The sequence below is a fragment of the Haliaeetus albicilla genome, chromosome 2, assembly GCF_947461875.1.
Source record: "Haliaeetus albicilla chromosome 2, bHalAlb1.1, whole genome shotgun sequence".
Taxonomy (NCBI): Eukaryota; Metazoa; Chordata; class Aves; order Accipitriformes; family Accipitridae; genus Haliaeetus; species Haliaeetus albicilla.
In genome coordinates, this window is record NC_091484.1 from 41,424,178 (window position 1) to 41,452,090 (window position 27,913).

At 41.1% G+C, this 27,913-nt stretch overlaps 1 long non-coding RNA gene across 1 annotated transcript; it reads right to left on the minus strand.

Moving 5' to 3' along the window:
- LOC138688180 (uncharacterized) lies at positions 1-27,579 on the minus strand. The gene is made up of 3 exons (XR_011327241.1): positions 26,883-27,579; positions 3,483-3,652; positions 1-336 (listed from the first exon to the last, which is right to left on the minus strand). It is a non-coding gene; the product is annotated as an uncharacterized lncRNA (long non-coding RNA).
- Between the last annotated feature and the right edge of the window lie 334 nt (positions 27,580-27,913).

Below are 27,913 nucleotides of genomic sequence, written 5' to 3' on the forward strand. Positions count from 1 at the left end.
AAACTAAGTTATAATAAATAGGATTGTCATAACAATAGGTTAAATCTCTAAAACTTTTGACTTCTTGGCAGCTTAGGAAAGGGGCAGGGGTGGTGAAAGGTACAGGCTGTGGTCACTTCTGACTGCCAAACAAGAGGCAGTAGGAATAGACACAAATGGTTTTATTGCTCCAATCACAAGCAAGACAGATCATTAATAGACATCCATTAATCTTTTAAAAGATACGCCTGCAAAAATATCATCCAGGTTGTAAAGGTCATAAAGGCAGGGATTTCTGTATCCTGTCAAATGCCAGGAAATCTGATGTCGTTCACCAGACTCTGGACGTGCTTCGAGCTGCACAAGAACACAAGCTGAGATATGCGACTGATTATTTTAGTTCATTTTCTCTATGTTTGTGACTGAAGTAAAAGTTTATTTCTCTCCTCTTAGTTGCTGCATATGGCACAAGACAATCAAGATTTTTCACTGACTCCTTTCCTCTTCATGTTAAGTCTTGATGTTTTTTTTTAATTATTTTTTTCTGTTTAGGAAAAAAGGGTCTCTAGGCATAGACAAGATGCTTGATTTGTGAAGGTAGTTAGCAGATGTAGTCTGAGTAGCCAGTTGGCTGGTTAATGCTCGCAGAAATTGAGACAAATGATAGAGCTGTTAAATGCGGACAAAAGGAAAGTTCAGGAGGCAGGCTTGCAGTTAGTAATTTGAACAAAGCCTTTGTTCAAGGTTCTTGAGTACTTCTCAGAAATCATACTCTTGGCGTCCATACAATAAAGCTTGAAATGCTAAGCAGACAATTTTGGTAGGAAGACTACTACTTTTTAGGGTGCATATATGGAGATGGCATCCTTTTTGGAAGAGCCTGGTGACTGTAGGTTTATATCATGGTGTGGGTACTAGAAACCTGGGCTGTTCTTTTGGTAGCACTAACATTTCTGTCAACAGCCTCAAAAGAATAAGCTCATGTGAGTGTTGGGACACTGTTTTGGGAAACAGTGATTCAGAGATTCTGTACCAAAAGGGAAAGAGTGGGAGGAAATTTTTCAGTAGAAGTTAAAAAATGGTCCTACAGGCGTCTCAGGATTTTTCCTATGTAAAGAAAGTCATCATGCAGGGGAAGAAGTCATTGCTAGAATCATTGTGAGAGATTTCTGATTGGGGTCAAAGATGGTAAGAACTGGCACTGCCACATCTGAACCCAAACCCACCAGTCCATGGCCTGGTCAAGAGTCAAGATCAGCATGTGACTCTGAACCTGGTCCACTGGATCATCTCTATCTATTAAGATGCTGTATCACTTCTACCTTACAGTAAAGTTGTATTCCCATACAGCTGTCTGGCTTATAGAAAGGCTGATCTATAGTCTTGAAGCATACAAGAAGCTGTACACCATAAGCTGGAAAAGTGGCCTACAATTTTAAGAGGAATTCTCCAAGCCAGAAAGTAAAGTGAGCATGCATGTTCAGGGGGTGCTGTTCGACTTCTGGAAACCATCACTCAGCAGGTATATGAACAAAAATAACAAGTCTTTATAGTGGTTTTAATAAAGTGCACTTTATAGCACCTTTCATCTTCAAAGAATGAACCAAATTTATTGTCGGTATAAACCCACTGGGACCGATGAAGACGAAGAGGGGGGTGCAGTTACCCCCTTACTAATCAGGGTCATGATTTCACAGGGCTATTATTTTGTACCTTGTCAGTAACTATTACAAAATCTGGGAGGCTGCAGTACAAATTTAGCAGCAAAAGGCAAACTGAATCTTGTGACTGCAGGCTTAATGGCCATCATTAAGTATAATATATATGCATAGCTGCAGTACACTTCTTTTGCCAAGTTTCTGGAAAGATCAGTTAAGTAACTAACTACAGGAGTGTAAAATTTATACTTCATCTCACTAATGACTACTTTTATTCCTACTGCATGCAGTATGAAAGTCTGTAGATCATATTACGTACAAAACTGCACCTCATTCTCTCTCTCTCTCTCTCTTCCTCTTGCACAGTATCATTTTTGGTGCATTCCTTGACAGTATGGAAGCTGTCAAACTTCAAGTTATGGAAGGTGAAACACTGGACATCATACAGGCACCCAAAAAGAAGCAATGCATTTATGCCTGTTAGTAAAGCAAAGGCCTTTGGAAACAAGGATACAAGCAAGCTGGCCTTTATGTTTCAGCAGGGTATGGAGAACATTTCTTCCATGTTGCCTCAGTCATTTTATGGTGTAGAAAGGGCACAAGGCCAGTAAGTGAGGCTAGCTCTCTGTTTTCCCCTTGGCTCTACATACTGGGAGTGCAAGCTAATGCATTTTGCTTGGCTTCTGCAAAGCAGTTCAAGGATCCCCTTTTTATCTGAGCAAGTTTTGGCAAAATCTGTCTGCGTTTTAATTTCTTAGTGGGAGATTTACACAGAGCTCCTTTCAGATTGCTAATGACTGGCAAACTAATGTGCTAGAATGTCTCAGATGTGACTAATCTGTGTCAAACCTCTGATGTTTTATTGGGGGGGGGGAATAGGAACACTAGCAAAGCAAAGGAATAAATTTAACATTAGGTGCTTAAATACAATATGCAGAACCAAAACCATTCAAGCTAGATGTGAAACTGTCTCATTACTACCAGTATTTCAATAGTTTGTGGATGGGATTCTTTAAGAAAAGTATTGGCCTCATTTCATTTGACTTGCATGAATTCTTGGTGGAACAACTATTGTCCATGTAAAAGTAGCTGATTAGTGTGGGACTTCTTGCAAATACTTTGCAGAGCTCTATCTTAATTACAGAATCATGCAGTGAGGACAGATTCCAGCCTTATCTTTCAAATTATCTTCTTAGAGTTTAATTTAAAAAAGAATGGGTGGACATTGTCCAACATGGAAAAAAATTATATTCCCACAAATAAATATTAACTTGTATATATTTCTTGAATGCTTAAAATGCTTTGAGAATTTACCTACTCTGTTAGGTCATTACTCTGTAATGCACCAAGTTTTTTGCTATACTGTAATTTGTCTCTGGACTCAGTTAGGCTTTTTGGTTTCTGTGAAATGATCATCTGTTCTTGGCATATAAACATTGCAAAGAGAAGTAACCAGGGAACACGTATTGGTATTATAACCCCAGAGTAAGTGACTAGGAATTCCTTTGGAAGCTGTACAGACTACTCTGTTACTTGTTGCTCTGTAAACACTAGAGCATATGCCTTGTGGTACTATCTATGCACAGAGGAAGGTAGAGGGAATTAGCAAACTCCTTGAAAGTTGCTTCAGAAAGATGTAGCTAATGGTGACAGTGCCCTGGAAACCACACAAAGGCAGGATATGAGGACATGTACATTCTCCCCCTGCCCCATTTAGCCATTGCTGGTGGATCACTTACCTTTGTTTATTTCCTACATTTCTGTCCATTTAGATTTCCACCATCTCGTGATGGGACCTGTGTTATGGCAAATGTTCATACAGCATCTCTGCAATGTCTGCCTTACCTTAATGGTAGTCATGTAAAGGCTGGAGTTACAGTGGACAGCAAATTGAGGAAACGCTTAAGTTCAGGGGAAGCTGCTCTTAGCTTGGATTAGGACCATATCTTGAGTCCCCAGTTACAGTAGTGTAGCATCAGACATATTGATAGCCATAATGAGGCTCTTTTACAAAGCTGTAAAAGAAAGTAACCTAACAGCTAGATGTAGGTAGAACTGACTGGTGTAAATACCTGTAGCTCTGAATGACAAATCCCTCATAAGAGGAAATTTACTGATAGAATGGTTTTGCAGCCAGAACATCCTTCTTACAAAGAGGCTCAAAATGGCTAGGACATCCTAACACAGTAGGGTAAGAGATTTGTCTCTACTAATCATCCATTGGTTATTCCAAATGCGGGCACAATAACCAGAGCTTTCACAGTGCTGCAGAAAGAGCTCATGATGTGCTGTTACCCACAGCTCTGTGTGGCTGTTAACATCTACAAAAAATTACTTGTTCTCCTGTATTACTTAATTATTTACTTGCTGTCAGCTGTATTTTTTTTAAGCTTTTGCATGGATGAAAGTGATGTTCACAAGGAGTCTGTATCCTTCAGACTTGCTAACAGACTTGTTCATCTCTTACAACAGTACGGTCTATGCCATTTCTTGAAGAATATGCTTCTAACAGTGCAGCACGAGATAATAAAGGGTGAAATCGCATCACTTGTGCAGAGCTTGTAATAAAAATTCCTACGTCTATATCACCACTGGTGTTATTCCTGCAAATGGTTAGAGAACTCTGCAGTTTGCTCCTCTCTTCTGCAGATAGCAATTGCTACCACAGGACTCTGTCTTCTCCACTGTTTCCTGACAGACTTTTGTATAAGTGTGCTAAAACAGACTGTCCCGTGCTATCTTCTGGCTCCACTGAGCTTAAAGCAAATCCACAAATTCCCAGGCTACCTCAACTCCTCAGCTGCTCCACACTTCTGGCATGGTGTGGAGAGATGAAGGACTTGTGGTCTGTCAGGATCTTGCCATTGTCTCCCAATACTAAATGTTTGGTGTGGAAAAAATGTCTGACATGGCTAAGAGGTCAGCCCTCAAACCAGGAGAACCTTGATGAGTGATAATAAATAACGTTGGGTATTTTGTAGTTCTTGATGCATGGGCTGCCCGCTAGTCAGCAGGACAGCTATCCATAGACTGAAGGAACAGCAGCCACAGCTTGCAGAGGTTTGCACCCATGATACATTTGTCTCTGTGATTTGTGCTGTGCGTTGAACCTGTGGTAGTAGAAATACGAGATGCATGCACTATTGCTCAATTATTGCTTAGTGCCAAGGGAGGACTGAGGCAGAAGAATGAGTTGTAAACAAAGAAATAAGCAGCAGTAAATTTATTTGGCTGGACCTGTTGCCTCAGTTGATGTGAGGGGTGTGTCTAGTGACAGGCTGCCAGGCCAACTGTCTGAGGCCTACAGCCGTGGTAAATAGAAATGTGGTTTATTTTTGTGGTGACAGCTCTTTAGGCTCACAGAGGGAGATTCTTGATTATTACTGGGTGGGGACCACGTGCAGAGGGGCAAACTGGCTCAATCACGATGAGGACCATCCCTCCCAGTGCCTTATCTCAGCCCATTGAGATGCTCTATATCCATACTGCCTTCTGCTCCTATACACCTTCATCATCACATGCTGGCCTGCACTGGCTCCATTTGCTCTTTGTCCTCAGCCAGCAATCTTAAGCTCTGTGCGTGGCCATGCAATTTGCCTCTCATGTTATCCGTGGTTGCTCCATCCGTGCAGGTGCCTGGGCAGCAGTAGGCAGTAGCTGGTGTGCATCATCAGCATGTGTAGTAGTGGTGTTGGCTTATCAGTTGGACAACTGAGGAGATGATTCCTGTCTGTCCTGTGATGGGGCATGGCTGGATGTAACTGAAATCTGAAAGCTGGAGAGTCGAGTGCTACCTGGGCAGCTGAATATCCCCAGTCATGTGCAAAGCCAGGCTGCTCTCTTCTTCCTGGCTTGGTGAATATGGAAAGGGGGTGTTGAAGCTGCTGGGGTGGCCTCTCCTAGAGCTGTCATCAGAGTGGCTTGTTGTGCTAAGCAGCAACAGTGGTGTTGGTTTTTTGTTTGGTTTTTTTTTTCCCCCCTCTGACACAGCAGTGGCATGCTTTCCTGAGTTTAATGCAAGTGCACGCGTTAGTGGCTGCAGCAGTAGGGAAGGAGGGTGGCCTGTAAGGGGCGGCTTCTCCAAAACCTGGATGGAGCTGTGTTACTGTCAGATGTAGACCTCTGCAAATACTAACATATAGGTCAGAGATGGTAAGCTGGCAGTTTGTAGGGTGCTTCTATGTGGCCCTTATGTTGGGCTGAAGGGTTTCTGTTGTGGGTACAGTGCATAGATTATAGGCACTTGACTTGTGTTCACATGTCTCCAGACAGCTGTTTGGTACATCAGTGTTGATGCAGAGTCTTGGGCTGAGTGGTTCTTTTAACATGAGTCTAACAATCTGTCTGCCTAAACAGACCATGGTGTAACAATATCATAGTTACGTATGAGTAGAAGTTAATCTCTTGCAGGTTGTTAACGTATTAATTTCATGTCGTCAGTTCAGTCAAACATATTTTGAAGTTCTCCTATGTGACCAAGAGGTCTTGCGTGCCACCCTGCATCCTTGTTCAGCTTGACTTCTAACCTCTTCTTCCCAGAAGGTAATTTTTACATAGGTACAATTTTATTGCACCAAACCCAGTAGCTATCTGACCTTACTTTATCTGGACAGTCTTACAGCTGATAACCATTCAGCTTCTTTTCACACTTTTCCTGGGACTTGTCATATTTAAATGGTAACTTACTAATGGATCAAATTTACTGCTTTTGATTGTAAAGCAACTCTAGGAGCTGCCACTATCTCTTTGGAGACAACAGCAAAGACTTAGACAAACACAACTAAACTGTATCCAACCTACAAACCTAATTAGAAGGGTGCTGAAGGGAACAATTTTGAAGCTTTCTCATTTAGCAATGAGCAACTAGCTAGAGGAACATATATTTCATGGTGTATGTTCTGTTCATCCAGAGATGTACTGAAGTGCCTGCGTTAAAGTGCTTTTAATCTAATAGCAAATTAGGTCAAAATAAAATTGTAACGGTGAAGAAAAATGTTTTCCTGTGACAGGAATTCCTCCTTTTAGGGAACATTTCCTGGAAATGCTTGTTTCAAGCAAATATTAAACTTCCTGAAAACAATCACCCAACTTGTTCCCCACTTGTGTTGGTTAAGGATTCAGTCTGCCTCTCGCCTAGAGCAGCGCCTAGAAGTCTTTCCATTGATTTCAGTGGATGTGAGATCAGGTTTCTAACTGGGAACTCCAAGGTTCCAGCCAAATCACATTCTGTGCATCACTGTGGGCTTGTCTGTTCTTATGCCAGGCAAAATGCACCTATATTACTTCTACTTGTGTCAATCTCATCTCAGTCTTACAGTGGTGTTCTTTTTTTTTTTTTTTTTTTCCTTTTTTTTTTTTTTTCCTGGTATATAAGTCTATATTGTCCTGATGCTCTTTCTTGAGCAGGAGACTATCAACACATAGAATCATAGAGTCTTTTAGGTTGGAAAAGACCTTCAAGATCATCGAGTCCAACCATCATCCATGCCCACTAAACCATGTTCTAGAGTGCCTTGTCCATGTGCTTTTTTAATACCTCCAGGGATGGTGACTCAACCACTTCCCTGGGCAGCCTATTCCAATGTCTGACAACCCTTTCAGTAAAGAAATGTTTCCTAATATCTAACCTAAACCTCCCTTGGCAAAACTCGAGGCCATTTCCTCTCATCCTAAAATCTCTGAGATGCTTTTTGACTGCTCTGAGAATGAATTTATCTTAACAAAGCAACTGGCTCTGCATGTTCTACTCTAATTCCTGTTGTGCGGAATTTGTCAGAAATTAATACTGGAGAATACGTCTGTGTATTTTGCCCTGTTGAAACGGGCAGGGATATTTGTCTCCCACGACCCACTGCCCAGTGGGGTTCTCCCTCAGGGGAGACCTGGAGCTCTTGTGCAGCTTGAAAATGGCTCCTGCGGTGGGGCTGCACCCTGTGTTGCCCAACAGGAGATCCGTTCCTGCCAGGTCTTCCTCTTTAGGCTGAAAATGTACTTACTTTTATGGTGCTTCTTGAGACAAACATCTAAATGACAGTAATTTACAATCCACATTAATGTGATGCAGAATTCCAGATGCGTTAGAACAACCTAAGGGCCTGTTATGCTCAATTAGCCTCTGGGGTGTGCTCTGCTATTTATTAGAGGATCTTCTGGTCTCCCCAGGAACATCTGCCTTATTGCTGCTGGATAAAGTAAGTCCATTCATGGCCTGCCATGCCAGGGTGGCTGACTGCCACAACCTGCTGCCTTATTGTCCATCTTGCAGAATGAATGGCCTTGTGCCTGATTACCTTACACCTTTTCTGGAACAAGAAAAAAACCTCTTAATTTTTCCACACACCAAGTTCACTTGCAGTGGCAATTTTTGTATGACCACTGTGTTATATCTTGTGAAAAAACAGGCATTTGGGTCTTATCATGGATGATATGTACAGAATCATTCCCAGGACACTGAGAGGTCTTGGGGCTCCTAATCAGATACAGGGCTTCATTTTGCCTGTTTAGCTCTCTCTAAATCCTCAGCAGCTCTAACATGAATTTGTAACAGTGCAGATACTCTTGTTTTCAACCTTGTAGCAAATTAAGTGTCATCAGGCAACCATCCATTCTCCACTGGTGTCTTTTAACTTAAGAGTATTAAATATGAATCGCAGTCTCATTCTATAGCTTTTACAGTAGGCATTTTATTTTGACACTCTTTTCTACCAAGCCCTTAATTGGGGCTAATGGGAATTGCTTGTTACATTTCTAAATTCGCACTTTATTCCAAATGATTTAAATTCATACTTGCTAAGCTGTAGCCTACTGTCAGGCATAGTCTCAGTTGTCCCGTTTCTAATGAAAATGGGACACTCCCTGCTGTAGTGTGGTCATTTTGTTAATGTTTTGCACAAAGTTATAAGACAAGTACATAATTTTTTTCCCTGCTAATATAAAAACCTCTTTGCTCATGTTGCTCTTGAAGCAAAGATGGGCTTATTTACCTAAGCTGGTCTCTGTTTTTTGGAAGAAGTCTTGCCAGGTTTTCTCTGTGTCTCTAAGTCCAAAAGAAGTCTGCTTCATTTGTGGTCTGGGCTCTGGCTGATTAACTCTCTGTAATGAGAGAGTAAGTCCATCAACTGGTTCTTAACAGTATGATCTTCTACACTTACTTTGCTAGTGACTCACCTAGGCTTGGGGACATCCATATTATTTCTAGTCTGTTAGATCAACCAATTTGCCTCTTTCCCAACCACATTTAAGAGATACGCTTGCCTCTCTGGGCATGGAGTTCTTAGCCTCTTTTCTTCTGCAAGCTTCGGGAGGGGAGCTGAGAAAAATCAAATCTGGCTCCTCTGCACTCCTATGTGTCATACCAGGGAGCTTTCTAACTTCTTTGGTAGAGTTTCCTCGTTCAATGTGGGGGGGTTTGAAGACCCACTGCCAAGTATGGAGTGAGGGAGGATTAGAAAGAGCAACTGTCTTTCAGGTTGAAGTCTTTATTATGTCATGTTCTCTGTAAGTTCAAGACAAATACTCTGTACAAATTTGTTATTAGAGCATCCATCTTTTACCATCCCATGAGGCTGCAGATCACATTTGTTGTCTCCCATTTTCCTGTGGAAAATGCAATCCTTGCAGTCTGCTTAAGGGGTCATACCAGCAGCTGCTCTCTCTTCTTAGATAGTTATTCCTCCTGGAAGATGGTAGCTTTCTCTAGCAAAAGGTGCTATGCTTTGAATGCAAGCAATTATCTCTGACCACTATGTTTTCTGTTTCTTAAAGACATTAATGAAGAAAATCTTTCACTTAGCAATCAAAGTCCCAAATTTAGGAGCATGGACAATCTTGGGATGCAGAGTTCACGTCAGTGTTTTTATGAAGGACTACTACTTAACCAGTTTTGCATATTGACATTCAGTCTTAGTGGGTTTTTTTGTTTGTTTTTAATCTTGGCAAAATCTTCTTTATGTTTTGCTGCCTTGGGGAGCATGACAGTGATACTTGTTTTAGATGCATGTCTTAAACAGATGGTTTTGACCTGTGGGAGACAATAGGTGAAAATAACCCTGCAGTGAATCTTCAGACCTTAGTGAAAAGCAGCATAGGAAAATGTTTCTTCTGTCTGGAGGTTTCCCTATTACATCATAGGGGTGACGGATTGTCTGGAAGAGGGAAGGCTGTTGAAATGCTGCGATATAACCTACTTGATTCTGTTTATATAAAACATCATAATTAGCTGCATCTTATCTTTGTTGCTGCTGGTCTAAAATGGCTCAGTGCTCCATCCCACTACGAAAGTCTGCTTTTGCTCAAACATGGTGTGCCAACATCTTCCTTATTTGAAGGGCAATTTTGCAGGAGTTGAGAGTGCTGTACCTCCGCCTGCTTGGATATATTCCAGTTTTTAAAATTATTCAGGAGTTCAGAATGCCTCGGTAACACTGTGAGGTTGTGGGACCTGCTTCTATCCTTTTATATGCAGTTGCTGTAGCCAAAGAGGCAAGTTTGGGCTTCTCCTGTAGAACTAATGTGGCTTTAAATTATGACTCTTCTCCATTTTAATGTAGCCACTATGCCATTTATCAAATCTGACTCCTCTGCAGATACAGCCATATCTGGTTTTGATACTTAATTTTACTAACCATTCCTTCCTAGATGAACCAATGCTACCTGTAGACTTTCAACTGGGTATTTGTCTTGTCTACTGAGTTGCTTAAGTTGCAGATGTTTAAGTTGTGTAAATCAACTGCAGTTTGCACAGCTATCAGAAGGCACAATATGAGGTGCCAGGGTTTGTACAGCTGCAGTATAGCTGTTGTGATGCTTGAGAAGAACTACAAGCTATGATAAGTTAGGTTTATTTTCACATTTCAAAGAGTGTTTACAGGGACTGTAGTCTAAAAAAAGAAAGGATTAAAGAATTAATGGTTGACATGGAAATGACAAAAAGAAATGGAACTTTGCAGTGCTACATTAACAGAGTTAAAGTAGAGTTGGCAATCACATTTCATACAGAAAATTGTATTTTGGACTTTGATCTACCATATAAATCAAGAATAGGAAAAGAACACTTTTGCATGATGACACAGGATGCTTAGCAGCAGAGACAGCTGAGGCAGCGCAGGATGGCTTGCCTGCTGCTTTAGTCTTTGTTTAAATTGCTTGCCTGCACTTGTTAACATTCAGAGTAGCTATTTACTGAACTCTTAAAATATATTTGGTATCTCTGTATTTGACAACTGAGAGATATTTAGCATATCTGCTGAAGCTTTTTATCTCTTTTTGGTCCATTTAAGACTGATTACTTCATCCAAATCCATCATAAATAGATAGTGTTATTGTAGCCACTATCATTGAGGGTATAAGAGAAACAAGCCTCATCTCCTATTATAAATTGGAGCTTTCTTAGACAATTGTGAAATGGCTTGATTTGCTCCCATCAGATTTTTTATTATTTTGACAGCTGAAATAGTTTGATGTTGTATTTTTCTGAATAATATATCTCTGATTATTTCAAGAGGGTGTTTTCTTGCACATAAATGAAATCCCATCACAGCAGCTGTAGTTCTCCTCAAAATGCTAGCTACATAGCAACATGTTCTATGTTTAATTAGCATTGCCATGTTATTAACATCTCTTTAATATTCACTCAGAAATACTTGGCTGTTAAAATGTAGAAAAGCTAATGTATACATATAGCTTATTTGTATGCATAAATTAGTATAAACATGAAAAATACGAATGAAAAATGTAGGCTAAATGCCCAGATAATCTTCTCTGACAGCCAGCTTTGCTAGACTGTGGAATTAAGCCTCCTTGCAGGCAGCCTTGAACACCAGAAGATACCCTGTGGCATGCAAGGGGCAGAGATCTGGGTTTGCCAGGCTCTGGGCTGGATGATCTGACATTATTTGATTGCCACTGCAGTGGCCTCCCTCCTGATGGCAGTGCTCAGGTGCTTGCCTTATGAAAGGGTTGAGGCTTGCTGCCTCCAGGTGACAGGGTGATTAACGCTTTGCCTGACAGTCTCTGAGTTCAGGATTGAGAAGAGTATCTCACAAGGGACAACTAGCAGTCACCGGGGGTAGAGGGTGGCAAACTCTGGTATCTGTGCAAGTGAGCAGAACTGGAAGCAGCAACTGTGGGAGGTTCTGCTGCTGTCCTAGGGGTGCTACAGAGCACAGCGTGCTACTTGGCGTGGTGGTACCAGGAGTAATACCAGGTGCATTGCCTTGTGTCCTCTGGATCTCCAGACAAGGTGCTGCTCTGAAAAAAACCTCACCCCAAAGTATCTTTCTGGAGCAGAAGGACTCATGGCTCCTTCTCATTATAAGAGCGACCTTTTGCAAATTCCAACCTCTAATTCATATCAGAAGTGGTGGTTTGTAATGAGAAGTAGATTTACTGACTTACAGCTGTGACTCTTCCACCCAAGTTTGTTTCTGAAATCTGTGAACAACTTTCAAGTGGACCACAGAAGGCAAATTAAAAAAAAAAAAAAAGGTAAGTAAGTATTGCCTGTTGGTTTAAGCTTGCTATAAAGGGTCTGTATCTCCCCTGGATTTTTTCAGGAGTCTAGGGGAAAAGGGGGTAAAATAACCCCCACCCTCCCCTACAACAAGCTTTTCAACTGCCAGCATTATCTTGCCAAGAATGCTATGGAGCACGTTTTTCATGGCTCCTTTGAGGATTCATTGTGCTGCATCACTCACTAATAGGCCTTGCTTTCTGGGAACAGTTCTCCGTTGTATATTTGGTGGTATTCCTCTTCAGAAGTTTACAGATATGTCTATACTAGTAAATCTCAGAAGCCAGCCTCTGTGGGAGAGAGGGGTATGGCCTAGCTTCCAGCTACATGCCTACTGGGTATAGTGCACCTCTCTAAAAAGACCGCTTCCTGGCCAATGCTGCCTGAGCATAGTTTGAATTATGGTTCAGAAAAGCCAGAACCATGGCAGGCACTATGCTGGCCAGTTAAATGCTGCAGGATGATCTTGTGCCAGTCATTAAAGCTTATGTCCTCACATGTCTTGTTTATTACTACAGATTAAGTTAGGTAAAGTCTTCTAGATGTTTCAAAATCCATTTTCATGTCTTCTTGTGAATGTCCCTGCAGAGAAGCTTAATACAAAATTCTTGCCCTGCCAGACTCCTGTTCAGTTTGAGTTTACCAAAGCTCTTGTCACTCAATGAACAACTGTTGTTTGTGACGTGTCTTTACCTCATTTGCTTTCCTTGGATCAGTTAGGGAACAAAAGACGGGAGAGTGACTAACGCTAGTGGTGCATGAATTGCAGAAGTGGTATTTAGATATGGCCACAAGTGGACACCTCTGGAGAATCAATGGAGAAAAACACTTCCTCCAAAGCTTGATGTAGAGTGAGTTGGGGATAACGCTCCCTGTAAGCAGTGAAGTGGGAGAAAGAAAGGGTTGGACTTTATATCACAACTTCCAATTCACTGAGAGGGGAAACATTTCTGACCTTTCAGACACTGTCAGGTTTCCTGCTTCAGTTGCTTATGATATACCTCTTACTGCCTTCAGCCAGTCATCATCTCCTCTCCCATGGAGTGCTTGAGACTGGAGAAGTGAAATGGAAATAGTTATCTTTCTTTCTTGGCATTTCAAAGGCATGAGGACATGCTTGAGACATTCACATTTTTTTTTCTTCCTTCTGCTGTTCTTCTCATATTCTCCTTCCTTCCCTCGCTCTTCTTCCCTCTAATAGGAGCTGCAGGGGAAGAAGGATGGGAAAATTCACTGAATTTCTTTCCAAAGCAAAAATTAAAGGACATAGGAACTGAAAAAAAAAACCCCTTTGTCTCTCACTGCATAAATAGACAAAACATGGTGGCAGGCAGTCAGAATGGCAGCTAAGGTACTCTCAGGCAGTTGACTGTAAAGCTATCTATATCTGATTTATAAAGCATCTTGACATAAAGGTAAACTATGCACCATTCATATCGGGCAGGGGCTGATTGGATCCATATATCTCTGTTAACTCATATTCCGAGAAGAAAGCTTCATCCATTTGGATTCTGGCAAGGTGGCAAGTTCATTGCCTTAATTTCATAACTTTTGCTTTGTTCATGTTCATAACTGCTTAATTGTAACAGGAGACAAAATGTCAGTGTTGGGTCTTTACCTTTTACTCAGCTGCCATGACTCATATGAGGCACATTACAATATGTTGAGGAGCTGTATTACTGAACACAAGAAGCGTATTCAAAGACCCTATTTTGAGCAAAACTGGAAAGTTTTGTCAGCAAAGTGCAAGGCTAAATTGGTGTCCATTTAGAGAAAGAAGAACAATAAATACCATTATTCCGTGGGTTTACTAGTGTAGCCTTGGAATGTCTCTGACAATTGCATGCAATTATTTGCTTCCTTCACTCTGAAGGCAAAACTCTGCAAACATTCCCACACCACTGTTTGACAAGGCATATATGTGGCACCCACAAGGCAGGGATACAAACCGTTATCCTTGCAGGCTCAAGTTGTACTAAAGCCAAGGCTTGCTGCCATCTCACTGATATATTAAATGCCAAGCAGTTGAGAAGAAGAAACTGTTACTTCATCCATCTTCGTGACTGAATGCCCTTGCTTCCTTGCATCCTGTTTATTCATGAGTATTTGGAGACAATCCTCAGTGTAGGCTGTGTAGCTGTAATTTTGTTTCCTTGGTGTTTGCCTCCTGCCCACTTACTTCATTAAACATTGTCTTTGCATTTAAGGCAATGCTGCTTGTTACTTGATTCATGCCAGCCTATTTTAGGGAAAAGTGTAGGAACTATAATTAGAGCAACAAGTGCAAAGAGGTGGGTGCACAAGAGGCAAGGGGGAGAAGGATGGCAAGATCCTCCATTGAAATAGGCTCAAGGAACTGGGAAAGGAAAAGGAGGGACAAATATTGCTGGAAAGGGGGGTGGAGGGGAAAGCCATAACCAACCTCCTAAAATAGGAGGCTAGAGATGATGGAAAAAATATGAATTCCTCTATTATTGTGTAACATATTTGTAGGGCAGTTTCATTCCTGGGTGGTGAGACATGGCTGATTATCAGTTAGAGAGAATGAAAGGGGGAATGGGCTGTAATGGCTAAAGTTGAGGAGTAAAGGAGTTTGGTTCCCTTTCTGGTCAGCCCCACGATAACAGTGGGAGCTCTCTGGTTTTTCTTCCCTACCCATTCCCCAATGTAATCAGAGTGGCCCCAGCTGACCAAGCATGGAGAAGACAAATAAGCTTCATTTCACTTCAAACTGTTGTGATTCCCTCTAGAATTGTTACCAGATCTTGTAGTCTGTGTGTCTGGATATTTATTCATTATCTTACATCTAAGATTCATTTAATTCTTCTTTCCAGCTGTTTTGGAAAACCTAAATACACTTTAATAGATAAAATAGTCAAAATACCACACACAATGTCCAGCTTAGTTAGTGGAGGCCTAAGGGCTTAGTATTGAAAAATCTATAGGAGTGGTCCAAGAGTGTCAGGCAGGCAAGGAATTAAAATACTTGATTTAATGCGTTTCTAAGTTATTTGCCTCCAAAGTTTAAAATTGGCTTACAAGTACACGTAGTATTTAGCCCCCACTTCTGATACAAGATGCTGAGATAAGTTGGTCTCCTGGCTGAAGTGAAGGACAGCAATTGTCCTGCTCTTTCTTTGTGCTCTATAACCATGCCACAAGTATTTAAAGAGAATATTAGGTTAAAAAACCCGCAGAATAAAGTGTACCCACTGAAAGGCAGCACTGTTTGCTCCCATTATCTGCCTCAGTATGCAGAGCTGAGGCATGGCTGTGCTGCATTGGGGAAGCTGCACTCCTGGAAGAGAGAAAATATTAGCCCCAGACCAGGTGCCAAGCTGGGCCCCCTCAGGCATGAGCAAAGTCAAAGGCAGACAGTGAACTATGTTTCAAGAGTAACCTCAAACTGTGCAGTGGGGTAAGGGAAGGCATGGATATCTCTAACATGTCTTCATGGCACAGTGAGATGATACCTGCAGCTCTTAAATGCTTTGTGCTGGAGCTGGAAATGCTAGTGCTGGTGCATCACATAAAGTCAGTGCTAGGTGACTACAGATAAGTGAAATAGAACTCTTGGGTAATGTGGAACATAAAGGATGCAAAAATTAGTCAAACGGCTTCAGTTCTCATTGCCCTGTGCAAACTAAAAGAACCTTCACAATGTGAGTGTGGACTGGACTGTTTCCTGTGAAGACACCATCCTTTGGTGTCATTATTGCTACAGCTTTTCACGCTCGCCCCTGTGATGGTGAGTAACAAGATTTGTCAAAGAGGGGTAAGAAATGGCCTTGAGCTTTCCCAGGCTGGGCATCTCCCTGGTCTGTGGTGGTGCTTGAGCAGAGCAAGGTGGAGGGCTGGACGAGGTCAGCTGGGGACCTCCGTCCCACCTCACCTGTGTGGGTTGCTGTGAGCAATATGCTTCTGGAATGTATGTGGAGGAGGCTTTTAGGACAACTGAGCTGTCAGTCCCCATCCCTGCATGGGTGTCCCAGGCTGTGCCCTGGTGAGGGCATTCAGTCTTGTTGGACAAGCCTAGCCACATAGGGAGGCTGACCTTCTAACCGTACGCTTTGTGTGCCCTAGTTCTTTACTTGTGTATGCCAAGCCCCATCAAAACAGCACGAAGTGGAAAGTCTTAACCCACTTGCAGGTTCTCTCTCACCATATTTAGCATGTTAGTATGTTATAATGATGCTGTCCTTGGCACATTGGATACTATCATGGTATTTTTATGTTCCTTTCCTGAATTAACTGTCTGGGCTGGATTCTGATTGTGGTTACAAGGAGCTGTTCTGGATTTAGGTGGTGTATGTTGTAAGTGAAATCCAGCTGAGAGGCAGGATGAATATTATGCTTAGCTGAAAAGCATACATTTAACTGTACCTATAGAGAAGCCACAACTTGTCAGCTCTGGAATCATGATAAATTGGGCTGATTAGTGCTGGGAAAGAGTATTTTGTTGTTGTTGTTGTTGTTGTTGTTGTTGTTGTTACCAAAAATGTGAAAACAAAACTTGCCACAAAAATAGCAACCACTGTTATTCTGGTGTGGACAAAAACAATGCCAAATCAACATCAGCAAGTAGAAAAAAAAAATGATGAAATGCACGTTCAGAAAACAGTTTAATAGAAATGAAAGTTTATGCAACCAATAAAAAGTGTGACTCATCTGTACTTCTACCCCAACTGCAGACCAATGTTCCAAAAATCTTTCCCAGAATTAATATGTAGAAAGTGTTTATAAGTTGAAGTCTGTTTATAAGTTTAAAACTCAAGAGCAGGCAGCTAGCGCACAGAGGGCTTTATTCTTTCATCCTACTTGATGTCTTATCCATAAAAAGCATGACTACTCAGATCGAATAGCCTATAAATGGTCCATGAAGATTTCTGGCCTGTAAACTGACTGAAGTCATTCTCTCTTTCCTAACAGCATTGGATTCACTGGTGTGTATGGAAGTAATGGCTGTGCAGCATATTTGAAAGCCAATTGCACCATATGGCCCTGCACACCACCAGAATAAACCACATAGCCTGCCAGGCTAGAGAAGGTTGGACATTGGTGGGCTACAACTTGCTCAGCAGCATTTCTGTCTTATTCCTGCTGTTGTATGTGAGTTGGTGTATTTGTGGCTCTGTGCAGCCATCCGTAGTGATGCACTGATAGTTCAAAGCTGCCTTTTGTCTCACTTATCCTTCCATCTCCTAAGACAAATAGCTAGTGCGAGTCTACTCCCCCAGCTCCTCAGAAATTGTAGGTCACTCATTAACAGGCTTTTCAGGGTCTATTCAAAAAACATTGTTAGAAAGCTTTAATTTATTTTTATTTAGTATTATTTAGCATTATGCAATTATTATGTTAGTTGTGGAATATTATTTTTTTCTTTTAGTAGCTAAACCACTAACAGTGAAGAAGGTAATCATCACACTCACGATCTTAACACTATGCTTCTAGGACACTTCTGTTGTTGTTCTAATGCAATGACGCATAGAAAGGTTTTCTTTGTTGGAAACAAACGTGGAATATCAGAGGTTAAAAAATATTCACTGATTCAGATGGTAACAAAGGGATACCAAAGACATCGGTCCTAACAGATCAGTTCATCAAGACGTACTGATGAGCCCTTGGCTAATGGAAGCTCTTTGCTCTAATATGAAGTGGTCAAACCAAATGATCATTTTTTGTGAGCAAAACTGTTTTCAAGTGGTGAAGCTTCTAGTTTTTCACTTTCTAGAAGGAGCAAAAGCAACATATCAGTGTAATGGAATGATAACCGCACAGTTGTTCCCCTTTGGGAGCAGTGATATGCAGAGATGAAACGGGTCTGGCAAAACTCATTCATTTATGTCATCATCACAGGGTATCCTTATACATACACTCAATGACATAGATTGTTTATTTATTTAATATTGGCCTTTTTACAGATAGAACACATAAAATTATTTAATTCTCGGTGCATTTTAAGTGCTGGTTTGCTTCTTTCAGTGTAAGCAAGAAGAAAACATTTCTTCTTTTCTTCTTTGATATGTGCTCTTCACTGTCTGAGTAATCCCCACCAAAACCATTAGTACAATGGATTGGGCATACTCATGCCATCTGGCTCTAGTCAGATCAGGATTTTTGTGATCTATGAATATCTGGAGGGGTAAAATCAGTAAAAGTGAAAGCTTTGAACAGACTTCATTGACATTAGTTTTCTAACTTCCTTGGTTAGAAGATTATGTGGCTTGAAAGAGTAGGAAAGTTTGGGAAACTTTATGAAAACAGAGCCAAAATAAATAATTACAGTCCAACTGAGGTAAGTCTCGGTAGGTAATGCATCCACACAGCAGGTATATTTTATCTAAACATCATAAATATTTCATATGATCCTTTGTAGAATTACTGCATACTCTTAAAAAAAAAAAAACAACCAAAAACCAACCAGCTCTTATGAATCATCTATATAAAATAGATAATACAGAATGGAGAAGGCACTGGCTTAATAATTGCACATGCAAAACACAGCAGGCCAGCTACTGATTTATTGAAAAGTGACTCTTCCTGGTGGTGTAGAATACTACTGCTCCCAAAAACAAGATTCAACTAGGGCTCAGCAAGCACCAAAAAGGCAGCACCAGGAGGGGTTGAAATGGGAGCCAAAGTACAGCTGAAGGGGGTATGCCAAGTGTCACCTCTAAAGATTTAGAGAAATGTCCTTTTTTTTTTTTTTTTTTTTTAAATATTTGATTGAACTGATATCTCAGCATCAGGCCTACTACAGTTGTGTATAAGAGAGTAACTCTGTGAAGAAGATAAACAGTCATCTTCTGACAGCATTGGCTTGAAATTCCCTGGCAAACATGTTCTGGTAAATAGGCCAACAGCAAACTGATCAAATCATGGTGGTTTGTTTTTTGGGTTTTTGTTGTTGTTGTTGTTGTTGTTGTTTGTTTGTTTTTAAATATATGAAGTTTCCAATCTAAGTGACTTCATTTTCTATTTGTGTTCATTCCAGGTGGTGGAATTTCATGAAATGAGTATTGAATTTCTAGCTTTTTGTACCAAATTCTTATGTGGCTTTTGCCGTTGGTTAGTTCTGATGTGGCTGTGATCCTGAATTTTAACCTGACATTATGCCAGATTTTCTTTGTCTTTAAAAGTTTCTAATAATTGAGTGGATAGGCCGTTGTGGAGTATTCCCTGAAGAGACCTCGGCATGATATGGAAAGCATCTACTTTCCTTCCACCCCAAACAAGAAAATCCTAGGCGTGAACATGTGTGACGTGTAGCATTGGGAAATGTTGTGTGTTGAGTCACCACAGCAACTAATTATCTTAATCTGAGTTTGTCTTAACTTGATATTTCAATTATGCCTTGCACCAAAACAGACTTAACTGATGGTGCAACATGTTGAACCATCCCAATGATAGAACCATCTGTTTAGATGGATCCCAATCCATCCCTGAGGTTGCATTTAATTGGTCCTAAGTGCAGTATATGAAAGTTCGCAAACTGTGATAAAATACTACTGTTGTAATGCAGTGCAATGTATCTGGGTCATCAAAATGATGTTTTCTGTAATGATTAGAAGCTGGATGGATACCTCAAAATATTTTAGGAATCCTCTAATGGACCTCCTTGCTTCTCATTGCAGAAGCCATCTCATAGAGAAGCAATATATATAGGTAACCAGGACCTTCCCTTGTAATATCAAAGTTGCCCTGGGCAGGAGGAGGAAAAAAAAAAAAAAAAAAAAGCCATAATCCTAGTTTGTTTCCTTGGAAGCCCTCAAAGGCCAGGGTGCTTGTGCTGAAGGAAGGACAATAGGGTATCTGAGGTGTGACTCAGAGTTATGGACCACCAACTTTCCCCTTCTCTCCTTAGGACAGCAGAGAGGCCAATTTCAAAGGTTCACAGGTCTTTTTCTCTGGCTCTGCATCCCACCTGTGCCCCCTTTTTCTTTTGTCTTTCCTGTGGTAGGAACAGCTCAACCTTCAGTTTAAGCTCCTTCTTCCAGAAGGCAAAATCCAGTTTTGCTTACCTTGCTGAGAAGTCCTGAGATAGCCCTGTAGATAGCCAGATTCTATGGAGCTAGGGAGCATCCTATGGACCTTGCTGTGTCTCTGTGGGTTCTCCATGTTCCTTATGCTAATTTGACAACAAAAGCTCAGTGTTTACTCTTAGTTGAAGTAAAATCTGGCGCTCGCCCCTAAATATTTTTACAGGCATTGCTAATCATCTCTCAATGCTTTTCCTTGTAGGGGTTCCTTTGGAGCTATTTCTTGGGTATAAATTATCAAGTTTGCAAAGACCTTGTAATTGGTAAGGAAGTGAACAGAAGACTCTATAAAGTCTGATTCTTTTCTATAAAGACCTGAAAAGAACAGAGTTTTGAGACTGCAAATGAGTAGTCAATTATTTGAAATCTTACTCCTGGGGAGAAAAAGTAGTAAACACTGTTACACAAATGGGGGTAGGAATATAAGCAGTGACTGCGCTGTTACAGCCTGGAGTTGTTTTTAGTTTGTTGCATTTTATTGAGGCAATAGTATTCTAACTTTTAGTGCTGCCTGTCCGGGGAAGTGGAACCCAATACCATCTAGTCCTTTGCTGTATACAGTCAGTGATCACTTTATACTCACTATTTCCTTGATCAAATATTCAGCTGCAGACCACAGATCATTTACAAACAAACCAAAATAATGGAGGCCTTTCCCATAATCATAACAGAGCATCTACTGCATATGAGTTGCAATCTTATTTCATGTTCCTGCTAAGTTTTTGTCTAGTTGGGGCAGGGAATAATCTAAGTTTCCAGGGAAAGTGAGATGCTCTCATGGGGGGGGTGGGGAAGCAATCCTGAAACTGTGGCATGAGCAGGGCATTATAACCAAGATGTCTTCCTGTGGATTTTTCTTCTCCTACCTTGCTGCTCTGAAGCAGAGCACAGGGCTTGTGCTCAAAGACAGCACCATCGTTACTCTGCTTTAACTTTCTTCATGCTGTTTTTCTTTCTTCCCTTCCTCTCTTATTTATTTGGAGTGGAGCTTGTTTGAGCCAAGGACTGTGTTGATGCAAAATCTAGCCCACAGGTCTCAAACTTTACAGGAGACTCTAGAGGCTGGCTGTAATGGTAATTTTCACTTTCTACATTATTCTATTTCCTTTAAATTTTTCTCACTTTCATTTGCAAAGTCCTTGGAGAAGTAAAACTAGAAAGCTGAACCATGACTTTTTTTCTTTTTGGACTTTGGTTGAATTTGTTCTGGCTCTGCTCCCATGCAGGCCACTGGTGGGGTCTTAACCACTTTGGTAACCCCAAACCACTTTAAACCCATTTGAGTTGGAAAACAGACCATCTCAGAATGGAAAGCAGCCAGCGATAGCACACAGCACGAGAGTCTTGGTAGGGAGCAGATGCCAGGTGGGACCCTGAGCAGCACTGAGCATCCCTGTGGGCAGCGCAGGGGCTAGTGCTGCACCTGCTGGGGATCCCTATGGATGTTGAGGACATAGGCTGTAATAGTATAGGATAGAACCCAGCATTGCAGACCTGCACACTTGCAGACAGTCCTGGTGCTCGGCTGTTGCCTATCTGGAGACATCGGCAATAGCTGAGCTGTTGCTCTGATTAGCAGAAGCACTTTTGGAAGGCTGGTATGAGTTTAACAAGAACTTAAAAACATTGGTTGAAATGGATTTTGGTTAGGATTAGGTCTGATTCCGTCCCTCTTTTGCAGTCCCACCAGGGAGGCATAGAGACTGCTTTCTGACCCTGGGTGTTAGCAAACAACACGTGCTCTGGCAGCAAACTCCCCCGAGGGAAGATCTGCACATGAGGCCTGAGGACAGTATTTTTGTATGTTGTCATGACTCCACGTGTCAGGAGGGCTCTGGCTGTCCACAGTCTGTCTGCTCCCTGTTTCCCTGATCACCTCAATGCTGCCAGCCCTTGTCATGACTTTGAAATAGGGTAAGCCCTTGGCTCTTCAGCTTGGGCTGGCAAGCCCAGCATACCCATTAGCTTCATTAAATAATATTAATTGGAGACAAGGGTTTAAACCTTCATAGCAAGCCTCAGTCCTGTGGCACAAAGAGCAACCAGACAAGTGAGCTTTTCAACAGTAAACAAGATTATTCTCATCTCTGCAGGACAGGGTACACAGCAGGAGAGCCATGATTTGCTTAGCAAAAGTCTGGCTCAGACTTGCACCACATCTCAGTTCCCGAGCTTGTTTTTGAAGGTGCAACGTCTCTGGTATCTGCAGTTTTCAGATTCCTTGAGAAACTCTGTGGTTCCTCAGACTTGCTGTCAACGTTTGTTAAGAACCTGGAGTCTTTCAGGTTCCCTGCAGGAGCCTTCCTGAGAAGGTAATATATTGCTGGGGGAGCTCCCCCTTGCTTCAGCCTCCGTTCTAAGACTCTGGAAATAGGCCACTACTTTTTAGCAATGCTTTTTGCCAATTTTCGTTGTTGTCAGGTCCATAGAGGAAGTAATCTAATTCATCCTCCTTTAGGTTGTGCCAGTCATTTCAAACACTTTTGATCAGTAGAGATGGGGATGACTCCCTAGCAGAAATAAACCCAGAAAAGTTGCCAGTGCTTTTATTCATTACTTTAAACAGACCTCTTTAGAAGTAGTCTGCAAGCCTCTAGAGTCCACTGAACTTGGGCTGAAAACAACTGTTTATCGCTATACATGCAATTATGGGAACAGTGGCAAACACATTATAATATATTTTCATATTTCCTATATAGCTATTAAAATCCCTTTCTCTAGTCAAGATCAGCATGCCCATAAATTTATCTCAGAAGGCTTGTTTTAAATGCAGAGGCATTAATGTGTTCAGTGATGCTGCAAAGCCTGTGCAAGGTGCTGCATATTTTACTTCTGTCACTTGTCAGCCTTATCAGACCTGTATTGATTTACAATCCATAGTTCATGACCTGTGGACCTATTTTCTACTGGATGAAGCACATTTTAAAAATACATTAAAGATCCTCAGTCTCTGTTATTGTGAACTCTGAAAATAAAAGTTCACTTTTGAACTCCAACTGGAACACTCAGTGATGCTCCACGTTAAATTCCCATCCAGAAAAATATTAGTGGAAGTTCCAATGAGCATAAATTTAAAGGCAGATTCTATTTCCCTGGATTTGAAGCAAATGTTGTTTTGGTTCATATTAAAGGAATTCTTCTGCTGACACTCATACAACATATTTTGTGGTGAGCTGGAAATATGAGCAAATAACAAAGGCTGCAGGGTGGACAAAATAAATGATAGAGAAAGCTGAACAGGAAAAGGTTGTGCTGTTGAAAAACAGTAAGTTTGAGATGTTTATTAACATCTGGATGCTGTTTGTGAAGACATGGAATGATGGCTGAAGGGAGTTTGGAAGGGAAAGAAACTAGAAAGGCATTGAATTTCTCATGCGTGTTTTCGTGAAGACTGAAGCAGCACTTGACTGAACTGGTGCATTTTACCGTATCTGAAGCAGCAACAGAACAACTGTAAAAATGCGTAGTGATGAAAAAAAGTGAGGTGGTTTTACACTGCTTCTTTCTTAAAGTGAGATGGAATTTGTTACTTAGCAAAAGAATGTGCTAAAGATTACGTAGTCTGTCTTATGGGAGGAAAACACCCATCCCTTTCAAGGGTTTCTTTGGACTTAAGGATCTATTTTAGCCTGTGAGTCAATATTTTGTTTTGCTTTCTACTTTCTGGATAAAAAGCAGTTTAAAAAAAAAAAAGAGAGAGAGAGAGTAAGAAGTGAGGTCACTACAAGCAGAACTATTATTGATATTCCTTCTGGCCAAAGCTCAGGAGCAAGGTGAGATACCAGTAGAGATCCATGGACATCACTAGTTGAGCGCAAAATACAGAGGAGGAGAAACCTTGGCAGGATTAAATCCTTAGGGAGTATCTCAAGTCTGTTACTGTCTGCTTCTCTACAAAGTCAAGTCAGAAAACATTTGATGTCTCTAGAGTTGTTGGATGCTTTGCTAACCAGGGACACATTATAAACATTACAGGAGAAGAAAAGATGATGAAGGGCTGGCTCTAATGATATCTAATCCTGCATATCTGCATAGCTACAGAAGGAGAGCTCATAAAGCTTGACTTTGGAAACGCATTTAATGTGCGTTCACTGCAAGCCCCTCAAACAGCAAAACTATATGAACATAAAAATTTTCAGTCTAAGAACCCTTTGATGTTAACTAGTATGTTTTTATACTGGCTGCCTTGTCTTACCATTTAGAAATACCTTCAGCTGATGGCTGAAATTCTGTCCCTATTGAACTCAATGATAGACTCCTGTGCATTTCTGAAGGGACAGGATTTCATTCCATATACTTTTGCAATAGAGATTAGGCTGTGATGCTAACCACATAATAGATTTGTTGTTCCTTGAATCAGCCATAATTTTTTTTGTGTGTGTGTCCATGAATCTCAAAATAAAAATGCAGTATGCATAAAACAAAGAGTAGGAAAAACATGAGATTTAAAAGCAAAATCCAAAAGGTTTCTATATGCTAATCTCCCACAAGGCTTGTCTTCTCTTTATTTATGACTGTAGTTTAGATCAGTGTTTTTCAACTGTTTTCTTTCCCAAACTACTACTACCATTTGTACTGACAGTAGGTTCCTTTTCGTACCTAGCACAGTGAATAGGATGGAATAGCAGTCACCTTGACATCAGTGCACAATATCAAGATTGCAAAGCTCTGTTGCCCTGTTTTGATAGACAAAACCTGGAGGAAAGGGAGAGTTGTTTTCCAGCTTGGAACATGATGTCTGTCTTCTATGTAACTGTTGCCTTGGTTCTGTTTTTCAAAAATGCAGGTTTGTGCCAAAAATGACAATTTAAAGGGCAACACTGAAAGGAGTCATCACTTTCTAGATCCATATGTGCCTATAAGCAATGACTTTGTTTACAAAAGATGGTTGCAGACTTTGCTTGCTATTATGAGCAGTTCTAGATATCACTGGCATATTGCTGAGTAAGCAGCATTTCTTCCAGCAGACTTTCACTTGATAAACTGCATGGCATTGTACAGTGGAGGGAGGAAAGAGGATGTCCCTTCTGAAAGAGAGATGATTTAAATCTGAAAGTTTGTTTTGCTTTAAGTGAGGCCATCCTTTTCCCTTTTCTTTATTTCTTCTTCCCAGATTTAAGTAGACCATACTGATCTCTGGTGAATAGTGTCTGCTCTTGTCGTTCATAATTTTCCTTCTCTTCGTAGTCAACAGTCCTCACAGGACAGGAATAAAATGTGTAACAGGCAGAAGGAGTTACCACAGAGGCAAAAATAGCAACCTCATTGTCCAAGATGTGATACACAATCATTTGGCTATTGCCTACTCTCTACCATTTCTCTCTCTTTTGGGGTTTAAGATATGTAGCTGTTATGCAGATAGCTTGTATTGAACATTTCACTGTGCAGTGCGTGCAGCTTGTTTGTTTTTATTCAGAGCATGATTCATTTGGTGCTTTATGAGGTTTTGGTGCATGCCTTCTGCATGCAGCCCCACCTTGTGCATGCAGCCCCATGAATTATGTCCCTGTAGGAATGCTGTCTATTATTAGCTCTGCAGAGTAGACACTGTGACTCTCTGGGAGGCTGCTGTGGTAAAGAGCCTTATCACAGAAAGGTCATGTGCTGTTTCTATTAACTCTGTTGATGCAATTGAGAAAAGGTTATAGCCCGATAAATTGAGGATGAGGCTGGAGCTGGGACTTCTTAATCCTGTCCCTGAGAGTAATGCCTCCAAAAGCCTTGCAAATATACACAGGGCCAGATCCTGTAAAGTGTTTTGGTACCTAAGTCCCACCAAACTTAGACTACATGAAATCAGGAAGTATTTGGGTACCTGAATCCGTCTGGTCTTCTGAGCCTGTATCTATTTGTTAAGTGGGATGTGTAATACTCATAGTAGCATTGTTGGAATTGACCTTATAAATACGGTTTGGTTGGTTTTTAAAGAGATCTTAAAGAAAAAGTTGCTTTCAGTGCCAAACATTAGTGTTAAGATTTAATTCCCCTGTCATATTTACTGAAATTTCCTAAAAATCTACTTTAAAAAAGAATTGATCTGTTAGGAGATAGTGAAGTGCAAGCATAAATAATCCAGAATTACACAGAAAATAGTGGGCCTCTGGACTCCAGCGTTGTTTTCTCTGACTCAGGCTGATGTATGCCAAGTTTACTTTAGATCTTTTATTTAAATATGTATCTGTGTCTACAGCGATATGGAGCTCTGCTTGTTGGTTTAGAAACTCTGCAATTGAATGTTGTAGAATACACATCACTTTCACAGCAGTTTGTGGCAAGAATCCCTTGAGAACCGGTTGAGAGAGCATAAGTTTGTTGCCAAATAATAATGTTTAGTGACTCAGAAATTGCCATCTGTTATATAGACTCTTAACACGAGCTCTGCATGTTGAAATAGGCCCTGAAACATCTGCAGGTTTCCTCTTGACGTCTGGGCTAAAGCATGCACCTAGATGCAATCTCCCACCCTGTCCTCAACCCTTCCCCCAGAGATGCTTACTTATCATGGCTGTTTGGGTCTTTTAACCTATGATAGCATACTGTCAACCATACCAACTCTCAAAAATATCTCTGATTTCATGCTCTTAAACTAATGCTTCATTCCAGCCACTATAGCCCAATATTTCTATGGTGTTCCCAAGGTGACTATTATGTTCTTAAAGACTTCTGAAATCCTGAGGAGAATGAGAGTTGTACTACCTGTGTGGGTAATACCTGAAGCACCATATGCTCCTGTCCAACTTGCAATGTTTGTCAAGTGAACCAGTTCCCTGCTGGACATCTGGAGTTGCTGCAGCAGCCCTGTGCACACCCAGTGTTGCTGTGTGTTGAGGAAGCAGCTGTGCAGCCCTCTACAGAGCTGCTGCCTTCTGACTTGATGTTGGCCACCTGCTCTATGCCTTGCTCTCTGGATGCACCTCTGAAGATTGTGTGTACCCCTGAAAGTGTGCTGCAGGAGCAGAGTAAGACACAAAGGGTCTTGTAAACTTGTTGCTCTTCATCAATCTGACTCCAAAGTCTTCCCACACTTTGTAGTCAAAATTCGGTCTGGTTTCTTTTAATCTTGCCAGCTTCCCTGCTGCTTGCCACTTTGCATAGCACAGAAGTAACATTAATCCTAGCATTTGAGAAATTCTGAAGGAGCAAAGTAGGCCATTGCATTAAATAGTACGGTGTTTTGGTAGCACTGTCTCTCTCACACTGTTGTGATCTCATGTGAAGTATCCAGAACTAGTCCCTGTGTGCAGGGATTTTCCAGGCAGACATGAGCCACAGGAGCCTACCAAAGAGTCAGCATAGCTTGACTTTCATCTTAGATCTTCCTTCTTTTGGGGAAGGCGGAAAAGAAAGAAGGCAAGGGACAAAAGCTGGAAGCTGAAAACAAAATTAGACCTGATGGTGAACTGTGCAACATAGCTATGAAATACACATGTGAACGGAGGATGTATCGATGCATGGGTGTTTGTGAAGGCATGTTACACACTGCATTCCTTTCAGATAAGTAGCCATAGATGAGCATTAGAGGAAGCAACAGCTGTATAGTTTTGATGCTTGGGTTTATTTTTATACACTGAAAACGGAGCGCAAGGAATTGAGAGAGAGCTCCAAATCACAGGTCAGCCACAGGGAATGCCTTTCCATTTGTTTGTTCTGTAGTTGTTCCAGTATGTATAATGACATCGTAGTCCAGAAAAATGTCCTAATGTATTTATGTGATATAATACTGGCTA